Here is a 12,186-nt window from a genome sequence, read left to right on the forward strand (position 1 = left end):
CAGATTAAGATCACTGTGAATGGATTATTAACACATAAAAAAAATAGGAGAATAGATTGATGTCTGTTTAAATAAACAAAAGCAAAGTTAAGAGATTGCCATGAGAACTACAAGGCAGTTTGAGGATAACAAGGATTCCTTACCCTTTATTCTGTAAGGTCAGAAGCTACTGCAGTAAACACTTCAGCTCCATGGACAATTTCCTGGTGTGGTCACAAGCTGGAAGCCATCCAATAGTTCAGCAGTCCATCCAGTATGGTGGCAGTTATTCTGGAAGGAAAAAGAATCTCGCTGAGGGAAACATGATGAAGCAGACTTCTTTCTAGGTTGAGACCGACAGAAAAAGGAGTCAATTATTAGGGTCAGCTGAACATTTTAGAAATCAAATTACATCTATGCCACTTTCCTGTTGGGGAGGGAGGACAAAGGGGAAGTGACAAGACATCGAACACCAGTCTTTGTTTCAGGTAAAGGCTAGCGGCTCACTCGCACATTGACTTGGCATCATTGCGAAGAAAAGGACCTGATCCCCACCGCCTTTCACTTTCAGTTCTGGTACTCTTCTCCTTCCCTGTGTATTCTTTTTATAATTTTTAAATATTTTTATTTTATTTTATTTATTTATTTATTAGAGACAGAGAAAGAGAGGAAGAGAGAGAGAAAGAGAGAGAGAGAGAGAGAGAGAGAGAGAATGGACACACCAGGGCCTCTAGCCACTGCCAACGAACTCCAGATGCATGCACCACCATGTGCATTTGGCTTATGTGCGACCTAGAGAATCGAACCTGGGTCCTTAGGCTTTGCAAGCATGTACCTTAACCACTAAGTCATCTCTCCAGCCCTTTCTCTGTGTATTTTACTAAGATATACGTAAGTCAGCACGTGCATACCACCCAATCTTTATTTGTCATTATCTGCCATTTCCAACTCCAAACACTCCATCATAAGCGCTCATTATGTGGCAGCTCCTTGGGATCGAAACCTGGACACTATTTCTAAATCATCCCTTGCCATCGTTCCTCATTCTAAGATTAGCGCACCGTCACCTGCCCTGGACTCCCTGCTTCTGGTTTACTTCCCATACCAAATTCATGGGCATCCCACATCTGTCAACAGCATTTTAACAGTCTCTAGCCTGGCCTCTACCTGACCACTCACTCGCAAAGCGATTGCTTTCATCCTGTGCAACCCTGAACACATCCCCTACCCCTGGGCTCGTGGTTTATTGATTGTGTAGTTAACAAATTTCAGTTTTCAGCACCTCACACCACATTGAGGTGGGATGGCGCTAGGTATGAATCCTTCCTCAGCCACTCAGAAGAATGTAAACAAGTTGGGTCTGCTCTGCTCAAAACTCAGCATTTAGGGCTAGAGAAATGGCTTAGCAGTTAAAGTGCTTGCCTGAGAAGCCTAAGGACCCAGGTTCGATTCCCCAGGACCCAGGTAAGCCAGATGCACAAGGCGGCGCATGTCTCTGGAGTTTGTTTGCAATGGCTAGAGGCCTTTGCATACCCATTCTCCCTACCCCCTCTCTCAAAGAAATAAATAAGGTCTTTTCAAAAACTGAGCTTTGCTATTACAAAACAAAAATATGTATCCCTAGAGTTGCTGCTATAAAGAACCAGTTAGGCTCTTGCATATTTAACTGGTTCCACTTTACAGAACATCACCAACTCTAAGGCTCTCTGACTAGATAACTTCTAAACTCAATGTTTTCTTTCATATTTACTATGATCTAGCACCATTTTACCTTACGTGCTTCCAATTTCCAACTCCTCCTGTTCTAGTGAGATTAGCCTAGGCATGTTACAAAGACATGAACTCCTCCACCCTGCCTGTGCATCCATCACAGCTCTTATGAGATAAAGACTGTCTTATCCTCTCCCTCGGCTCAAATCCATGGCTTCAGCAATGCACACCTTCCACACAATTTAACCCTTACAAGCCACCTGACACTACAGGCCAATGGTGCATGGGTAGTGAGCTTAATTGTCCAGTTGGAGACTATCATAATTATTTTAAGTTTTTCTCTTCAGTGCAGACAGTATTAAGAATTTTTGTAAGCTGCATATCTTTTATATCAGCTCTGTCAATTCTTTCTGCAATCAATAGGCCTTTGTGTAAGTTTTCTCACTAGAAAAAGACATTGAAAGTTTTTTACCATAAAGAGATCATAAATGCTTGAGAAGAAAAATGTTTAACTAGATTTAAACATTACACAATATATACGTTTTTGAAACATCACATTGCCTTATTATGTATAATTTTTGAGTGCCAAAAAATAATGTTAATTTTTAAATGATTCTTTTATTATTCTATTTTTATTTGTGTAGAAAGGCTTAGACAAGGAAGTGGTTCTGCTATCAATAGAGACCATTCATAGTCTAAGAGCCTCCTATAGAACCAGGAGATGAGTTCTGAGTATGCCTATGTGTCAGGCTTTGTGCCAAAGTGAACATGTTCCACTTTCAAATACCATTCCACGACTAAACTCTCAGCAGCAACATGGATAACTTTCCATGAGGAAGGATGATCTGCTACTACGAATTTACCTCGCAGATGATGGGTCAAGGACCAAGTGAACACCCTAGAGGGACATAAGTAGAAGACACAGTGAAAGGTCAAGGGAGGTAGAGCAAGAATAACTGCTGGAGAAGAAATGAGTCACTACAAGGTAAGAGACCCTGCACAGGAGCAGAGGGCACACAAACTCAGAGATGAGTCACACCTCCAATCCTGGGATGGAAACAGAAGATCAATGGTGGCTGACAAAGGAGGGCTGGGGCAAGAGGCAGAGGAGAAACCAGGAGGAGGGCAAGTGGAAACAGCAGACTTTCCTGTCAAGAACTCCGCTTATTCAGCAGGCACACTGGGTCCACTGGTGCAAGAGCGGCATGGCTGCTATGAGGCTAACCAACTGCTCTGCGATTGGACAGAAGAGAAACCACGCTGGGTGCTGAAAACCTTGGCAAAAGGCTGAGGAGGTCATAAGCATTAAGGGGGGAGCTACTACTGTTTGGCTAAATGGATATGTTGTGCCCATCAAATCGCCCTCCAAATATTTATGTTTATGCCCATAGATTAGTGCTGCTCTCAGCTTTGATCAGAAAGCATTCATTCTACAGTTGGTGGAGACTGAGGAGACTCAAAACTCAATGGGTGAAGAGATGGTTTAGCGGTTAAGACACTTGCCTGTAAATCTTAAGGGTCCAAGTTTGATTTCCCAGAACCCACATAAGCCAGATGCACAAAGTGACATATGCATCTGGAGTTCATTTGTACTGGTTAGAGGCTCTGGTGCACCCATTATCTCTCTTTCACTCTCTCTCTTTAATAAGTAAATAAATGAATAAATAAAAATAAAAAGGAGAAAGTTTAAAAAAAAAAACCTCTCAAAGTACTGAGAATAAGTGACTGTTAAATGCTCAGTTAAATGAGACATCTCTATCACCCCCTCCAAGGCTCATCGATCATTGTAGAAAAGGAAATAGAAAGAATGGAAGAGCCAGAGGATGGGAGGTAGTGCTGCAGAATGCTTTCTTCTGGACCTCCCATGGTCAGTACATGCATGACCTCAGAGCAACTGTCATTACCTGCACAATAGTGAATCCATCAATATTTCATGAAGGTGGATGGAGGAGGCATGAGGTACACATCCCTTCCTAAGGGAAGACTTATTAGCAGTTACTGGTTGCTGAGGGAGCAGGAGATATTTTCTGCAACCACTGATAAGTTGTGTGCTCTGGTAAATAATCCCCCACCTATGATCTGGTGGGTAACCATAACCCAAATCAGTGGGTCATTCACACACATCCAAGAAAAAAAAAAATTGAAGGGGGACTAGTTGGGGTAAAAAAAAAAATGGGCTTAGTAAGGGTGGAAGGGGGACAAGAGAGGATGGTAGGGTAAACAAGATCAAAACATACTATTCACATGTATGAAATTACTAATAAATATTAGTTAAAACAACTCTGGTTAACCAAAGTTCAACCAAGAGGTTAGTGCTGGTCATTTTCTTTCTTTTTTTTTTTTTTAATGTTTTACTTTTATTTATTTGAGAGAAAGAGGCAGGGAGAGGGGGAGAGAGAAAGAGAGAGAGAATGAGCATGCCAGGGCCTTTCAAGCCACTGCAAATAAACTCCAGATGCATACACCACCTTGTGTGTCTGTCTTATGTGGGTCCTAGGGAATCAAACCTGGGTCCTTTGGCTTGGTAGGCAAGTGCCTCAACCAGTAAGCCATCTCTCCACCCCAGTGCTGGTTATTTTCTAACACTTAACACTTGCCAGACTTAACCTGAAAAAAAAAAAAAAACAAAAAAACACCTGAATTATTACGCTTCTGTCTCTGTGGCAGAAAGCCCAATAGAAACAACTTTCGGGAAGAAGGATTTATTTTGGCTCACAGTTTCCTAGGGTTCAGTCACAGTTAGGAAGGTGTAGTGGAACAGGTCAGTTTGCACTGTGGTAAGTCTGGGAACAGAGAGAGCTAACAGGAAGGACCGAGTGATACTATTCCCCATGGACTCAACCTTAGTACCATAGTTCTTCCAGCTAGTTCCACCTAATAAAGTTTTCACTAGCTCCCAAAATAGTGCCCCCAGTGGGAATCGATCACGCAACGCATGAGCTTTGAGAGGCCATTGAAGAGTCAAACCAACAACGCTTTCCTCTTTCCCTCATCTCTCCATACAGAGTCTGACTGGAGACAAGGGCCTGCAAACCCTTCCTGGTCATTCTCTCCCAACACCTCCTGCATGCTTGGTTTTGTTTCTCTAAGAAATTTACAGAACTGCTCAGTAGCTATATACCATAAACTCTGAAGAGCTTACTGTTTTAGAAAATGACAGCCACTTAGAGATAAAAGAAAGCTGACACTGCAGCATGTCAGATCAGCACAGCAAATTCCAGATTCAGATCAGACACTAGATGACTGTCTTTGAGGAACTCACAAAGGTACTCTTAATTATTTTTAAAATAACATTGTCCTCTTTCAGAATGTATCTGTTCTTTACTATAGGTTTAGAAAAATCAAGAGGAATGTTAAAAGTCATAAACACTATTAGCATTTTGTTGAATCTCCTCCCACTAGATATGTATATAGGATACATTTATAAACATAATATGTAATTTTGAACCATCTGGTATTTATAACTGGTTTTTCCTAACTTTTTTTTTTTAATTTTTGAAAGAGAGAATGGGCATGCCAGGGCCTTTCAGCCACTGTGAACAGACTCTAGACACATGTTCCCCTTTTCCTAACTTAAAAAAAAATAATTTTATTTATTTGCAAGAAGAGAGACAGACAGACAGGCAGGCAGGCAGAGAATGGGCATGCCAGGGCCTGTAGCCACTGCAAATGAACTTGAGACACATGTGCCCCTGTGCACCTGGCTTACATGGGTCCTGGGAATTGAACCTGGGTCCTTTGGCTTCACAGGCAAAAGCTCTAACCGCTAAGCCATCTCTCAAGCCCCTAACTTTTGTTCTTACTATACTATATTTTTTTCTTTTAGAGAGAGAAAACAAATTGGCATGTCAGGGCCTCGGCTAATACAATCAAACTCCAAACGCCTTCACCACCTGGTGGGCATGTGCGACCTTGTGCTTGCCTCACCTTTGTGCATCTGGCTGGCTGGGATCTGCAGAGTAGCGCTCGGGTGCTGAGGCTTATCAGGCAAGCACCTTCGCCACCGGGCCATCTCTCCAACCCCCCTTTCCTAACCTTTTAAAGACATTTAATTAATTAATTTATTTGAGAGACAGAGAGAGAAGGCAGATAGAGAGAATGGGAAGAACAGGGCCTCTAGCCACTGCAAGACACTCCAGACACATGCGCCACCTCGTACATCTGATGTGACATGGGCACTGGGGAATCAAACTCTGGTCCTTAGGCTTTGCAAGCAAGCACCTTAACCAATGTGCCATCTCTCAAGGCCCTCCTAACTTTTCAAATGAAAGCACTGTATCATCTAATAGCCTTCTACACCTTCATGACTTAATGACTGCATAATTCATTTTAATAAATCCCTTTGAGACACTGAAGTCATCTCTAATTTTGATTATATAAACAATGCTGAGATGGCTATTCTTCCACATACCATTAAGGATTTCCTAAGGAAAGTCACAGCTCAGTCTCAAGAGAAATGTGAAGATCTGATACTGTCTTTGTAACCCTGTGGCACATGGCAATGCCCACTCATCCATGCCTCCTCTATCACCAGGTAGTACTGGTTTAATACTGTATTCTATAGATATTTGAGGCTTTTACCCTTCTTGTTTGTGCCCTTTTTAATTTTTCTACTAGTATATTCACCTTATAGATTTGTAATATCTCAGTATAGCTAGGACATTATCCACTTGGTACCCTGATAATGGAGAGAATCTTGTAAATTAACTGGAAACTTTCAGTAACAAGAGCAAAACCAATTGGAGCCCTTGTACACAGAAGAGTTCCTCATCATGGAAACTGAAATATCTTTCAGACTTCTGGTTAAGATGGCAACATAGGAACCATGCCAAGGCAGCCTAGAGGAGAAAAAGCAAAAGCAAAAAAAAAGTGAAGGTATATAAGAAATTATCAACCACAGCAGAGAAGTAGGAGAGACCCCGAGCATCTAGAGACCACACAAGCAGGCAGAAGTGGCTCCAGCAGCAGTAACACCAGGTCCCTGTGGCCGTGGCCACCAGGCTCGGCCTGAGCCACAAGAAAAGCCAGGTGAGGCGATTCTCCACTCACACCAGCCTCCTCGCAAACTCAAGAAACACGAAGGGAGGCTGGCAGGGATCAGCACAGCAGCTTGTGAGGAAGAGGATCATGAGGACCAGCAGGAGAACTTCAGCCTCCATCCACAGCCTCCCTTCCCCCTACACCAGCGCAAGCAGCATCAAGCACCAGAGACCTGGGGAAGGGAGCTCACCTACACTGCACCTGGCACAGGTGATCAGAGCAGCAACCCAGTGACCCAGCCAGCCTACCTGAGCCCACAGCACAGCAAAGAAAGACCCAAGTGGGCATGAAGCATAGCTGAGACAAAAGCCATCCCAAAGGGTAACTGGGATTATACCAGGTCAGTACCCACCAAATAAGCCTGGTATCTGGGCTTGCATCAGAAGTGCATTTTAAATAATTTTCCTAATTTAGTTGGGTTTGTTCTTCTGCTGCTTTTTTGTTTGTTTTTGTTTATCAAGGTAAAGTCTCGCTCTAAACCAGGCTGACTTGGAATTCACTACGTAGTCTCTGGCTGGCCACAAACTCACGGCGATCCTCCCACCTCTGATCCCAAGTGCTGGGATTAAAGGCCTATGATACCATGACTGGCCTAGTTTAGTTTCTTGAAAATGTGTATTTATTTTTCTGTAAAATGGAAACATCACTACTTTACTGGCCTATTTCAAAGATTAAAGGAAATTCAGGTAAACTTATGAGTCAAAGAAATCTTCATGAAAACAAACAAAATCACTGGTACAGATTTATCTCCACATTCCAGTTCTTATGTCACAGACTTCTAGTCCTTATGATGGGTTTCCTAGGTGGGGACAATCATTCTTTCTTTTAAAATTTTTTTTGGTTCATATTTATTTATTTATTTATTTGAGAGCGACAGACAGAGAAAGAGGCAGATAGAGAGAGAGAGAGAGAGAGGGTGTGCCAGGGCCTCCAGCTACTGCAAACGAACTCCAGACACGTGCGCCCCCTTGTGCATCTGGCTAATGTGGGTCCTGGGGAATTCAGCCTCGAACCAGGGTCCTTAGGCTTCACAGGCAAATGCTTAACCACTAAGCCATCTCTCCAGCCCGATAATCAGTCTTCTACAGATAGATGTAATAAAGTGACAATTAGGTTTTTATAAATAAATGGCTATTCACTATTCCTTAAAGATTTTATTCCCAGCTATGCTTTAAGCAATACTTCCTCCTTAGCTGTAATCACAGGCCACACTGGTCACCAGTGATAAACAGTCACGAGCACCTGTGCTCTTTCAAGGTTCTCTGGTTAACTCACTTTTCTCCCCTCCTCTATGATGCATGTGCCATGTGAAAATGCACATGCATGTGCATGCATGTATGCGCACATGTATATGGAGACCAGGGGAAAATCTAAGGTGTCCTCAGGTGCTATACACCTTTTTGAGACAGGGTCTCTAGCTGGCCTGGAGCTCACCAAGTATGCTAGACTGGCTGGCTGTTGAGCCCCAGGGATCCATCCCCCTGTCTCCACCATTCTGTTACTGGGATAACAAGCATGCATGACCATGCTCAGCATTTTTATGTGGGTTCCGGGACTCAGGTCATGTTTGCACGGCAAGCACTTTAACAACTGTGCTATCTCTCCAGCTCCAATTTATCTTTACTTATAAGGGCCATGTTGATAACAAGCTCAGTATTTTTGGCTAGGAACCAAGGCTACGTTACCAGTCACGACAAACTCAACACAGTGGCAGACGCCTTACCTTCTTCCAAATGCCCTTAAAGGTCCTTCAGCTGCGTATATACGTTGGAGACATCCATAGTAACAGCACACGCCTGGACTCTGCTTTTGTCAAAGGCATGGCACACTGCGCTCTATAAATGTTTTATGTACAGCCTGTGCTGAAATTCTAGATGAAGAGGCATCCATAGAACCTTTGTGAAATGCTGGCTGCCCGACCCTGTGTTTCTATTAGTCCTTTACACAGGCTTTGCCATTTCCTGAAGAGGTCCCCTTCACTTAATCCCAGTTATCTTCCCCAAGAGGTTTATTTTATATTTTTCAGCTGCATGTGAGCAGGCAGGATCTGACGTGAGCGCGAAGAGGCTGCAGGTAACTGAACGAGTTACTAAGGACTGCGAGAGAGGCTGGGCGTGGTGGCACACACCTTTAATCCCACACTTGGGAGGCAGAGGTAGGAAGATCACTGTGAGTTCGAGGTCACCCTGAGACTACAAAGTAAATGCCAGATCAGCCTGGGCTAGGGTGAGACCCTACCTCAAAAAAAAGAAAAAAAAAAAAAAAGACTGAGGGAAAAAGCACAGTGTATGAGCATAGGTGACCTGTGGTTTTATTTTATGAAGGAACATTAACAGAACCAAATAACTCACAGCCAGAAAAGAGAAAAACACTTGTATTATAAAGTTAATACTAGAAATCTGAAGGTTAACATTTGTACAGTAAACAAGTTTCCAAGTTGGCTTTGGAAAGCCCATCAAAGGCCCCACATTCCCTTGCCTATTTGGGGCAAGTGCAGTTTCCTGTATCTCAGTGGCCATGAGGAAGTGCAGTTGATGCCCAGCCCAGTGGGGATCTGGCCATGCATAGGCAGCTAGCTGGTCACAGAGGGGACAGAGCCTTCACAGTGACTGGGTGCAGCCAGCACTTCGTGGCTCCTGACTCTGGGGCAGACGGCTGTCTTGTGTTTTCCTCCTGAATCTCCTGGGCCTCTGGCTTCCCTGCTGCAGGGAGGCTGTGAAATCAGGGCCACATCTGCCCTCTGGCTGCACCTGCAGATGTGTAAGAGCCTGAAAAAGGCCAGACGCTCAGCTACTCTTACATGTGGCCAGGCATGGCCTCAAATATGCCCGAGGAGCCAGGGCATTCCAGCCATCCTGAAAGCCGTAAGGCCTGGAGCAATCCTGGGGGGGGGGGGGGGTATGGGAAAGAATTTCATGTGCAACACAGTCAAACCTTTTTGTTACCCCCCAAGACAGAGAAGCTTACGGTTAGCATAAAGTTAGGAAAATGCAAACATCCCCTGCACCTAGCGCTTGTGAACTGAGCATGTTCTTAGTGTGATGTCACTGGCTCCCATCAGTGTCAGAATGGCATTCTGAATAAAGGAGGCTTTCAGAGCAGATTCCTGACAAGGCTTTTGACCATGAAGGCATTTCACCAAGAACCTCATCTCGCCTATCACCACTGCTGTTTACGGGGTTTGCACTGACAAAGATAGGCATCTCTGAAGACACTGGTGCTGACAGCCATGAGGCCTCATGGGTGGAGTACCTGGAACATTAACCACAACCCATGACTCTGATTCACTGTCTGGCCCAGGGATCTTTCAGGTATAACACCTAGATTTTCCTAGAACCCAAGAGGATTACTCCCTGCCCTGAAGTGTGGGGTTCATGAATAAACAAACCCACAGTGATGTGCTAATGATGCATGAACAGAGGATGCTTTGGTCTGTCCTATGTAAGCCATTCTCACGTTAGGATTTCCTGACCAGGCCAGTGTCCAAGGCAGGACTCTCTTTCTTCCTCCCAACTCACACCAGAGCCGGCTATGGATCACGGGAACAGAGACAGCAGGCCCAGGCTGAGCAAGATGCTTCCGCAGGCTAGGTGAGGAGCTGCCAAGCAGGCTCTGGATTCAGACACTCCTGTGCCGCACACCTCTGGGCAGCAGGACAGACAGAGCTGGTCTGCAGGAAGGTGAGGAAGGAGCTGAGAAAACAGGAGCAATATAGCATCGTTGTGTCGTTCTAGTCTTTTTTGAGCTACAGTCTCGCTCTAGCCCAGGCTGACCTGGAATTCACTATGTAGTCTCGGGTTGGACTCACACTCACCGTGATCCTACCTCGACCTCCTGAATACTGGCATAAAAGGTGTGCACCACCACACCCAGCTCTGTTCTTGAGTTTAAGCATTCTCTGAGGATTCTGGGTTCTTGGGGGAATATTTCAGGATCCCGATAAAAGCATTCCTCAGTTGGTTTTGTTCCTTACAACTAAAGATTCCCAGTGGAACATTGTCTTTTCCCTGTTCTCACATTGAGCATGTGCTGAGAAGCCTTGAAGCCGAGCAGAGGGGCTGGGCTCATTGGTGGAGGGGTCACGGTGAAGTTCAGCTTGCATCCAAAAGTACTTCTCCATGTGTCCAGACCTCTCATCCCTCCAAATCCAGGTTGTCTCCTCTGCCAAAACCCTGATCTTTGAGGCTGCATGCTAAATACTTCAGCAGACACTGTGTCTCTCCGATACCTACATATCATCAATTTCTCCTGCTTTCAGCTACAGACAGTGTGTTAAATTCAGGTAGAAGACTTCCAGGGAAAATGGCTAACTAGAAGCTGCTGTCTCTATGTGACCCAGTTAAAGAGTAAATATGAGAAAAAACAGAGACTATACCAAAAGAGAGAAAGAGACTTGGAAACTCACAAAGAAAACAGCAGAACAGCTAAAAAGAAGTGAGCAAAGTTCCATTCACACAGTCCCCAGAGAAAGAGGGAACCGAAGCTACCACAAGTGGCCTGTTTCTATTTCAGGGGTGCTGGGGAGTGAGGCCTCAAGATTCCCAAATAAAACCAGAGGTATCCAGAACAAAAATGCAAACCACTAATATGTACACATATTACAGAGAAAAAACTATATACAATCACTCCTCCAAAAAAAAGCCGTCTTAGTCAAGATGTTAAATATATAGAAAGCAAAAAATATATATATTAACAATTGTAAGGCTAACGCTCACGTAGCACTGCTGCTGTCATTTTTGATCAAAAAATCTTCCTTTACAAATAGTGCTGACTACCAGGGAAGACTCACAACTCAACAAAGTGCTGAGAAGTGAAGTGAAATGCTGGGTATTAAATGAAACATCTTTCTTATACCCACCATGCTCAGGGAACATTATGGCAGAGGTGGCGGAAAGGATGTAAGAGCCAGAAGATGGGGAGGAGTGCTGCCGATCACTGTATCCCCCGAATGAGGTGACCCCTGCCGTCATGACCTCTCAGCAGCTCTAGGTACCTGCACAATGCGCAGCCCATCAACATCTTGTCATGGGTGTGAAGGCAGGCAAAGGAAGAAAGAGAAAGGAAGGGAGAGAGGGAGAAAGAGAGAAACAGATAGATAGGTAGACAGACAGACATCGAATAGTAAACTGAGTGTGGTGGCGCACGCCTTTAATCCCAGCATTCGGAAGGCAGAGGTAGGAGGATCTCTGTGAGTTCAAAGCCAGCCTGGAAGTACAAAATGAGTTCCAGGGCAGCCTAGGCTAGAGTGAGACACTATCTGGGGGGGGGGGGGATAGTAGAGGGACTGGATGGAGGGAAGAAGGGGTTCAGTAGGAGAGGGGATAAGAAAAGAGTGATGGGAAGGAATTATGGATCAAAGATATATATATATATATTTTAACAAAATGTTCAAAACACAGTGATGGTTGTGGTGGTCTGATTCAGGTGTCCCCTATAAACTTGGGTGTCCTGAATGCT

At 44.3% G+C, this 12,186-nt stretch overlaps 1 protein-coding gene across 3 annotated transcripts in view; it reads right to left on the reverse strand.

Annotated features, from left to right (window-relative positions):
• Kank1 (KN motif and ankyrin repeat domains 1) overlaps positions 1 to 12,186 on the reverse strand; it is a 270,405-nt gene that overhangs the window by 161,245 nt on the left and 96,974 nt on the right. For all 3 annotated transcript variants that reach the window (XM_045145275.1, XM_004653151.2, XM_045145270.1), the window contains exon 2: positions 144 to 270. The gene's annotated coding sequence lies outside the window, so the exon portion shown is untranslated. The remainder of the gene's footprint in view (positions 1 to 143; positions 271 to 12,186) is intronic.

The sequence above is a fragment of the Jaculus jaculus genome, chromosome 1 (genome assembly GCF_020740685.1).
Source record: "Jaculus jaculus isolate mJacJac1 chromosome 1, mJacJac1.mat.Y.cur, whole genome shotgun sequence".
NCBI classification, from domain to species: Eukaryota; Metazoa; Chordata; class Mammalia; order Rodentia; family Dipodidae; genus Jaculus; species Jaculus jaculus.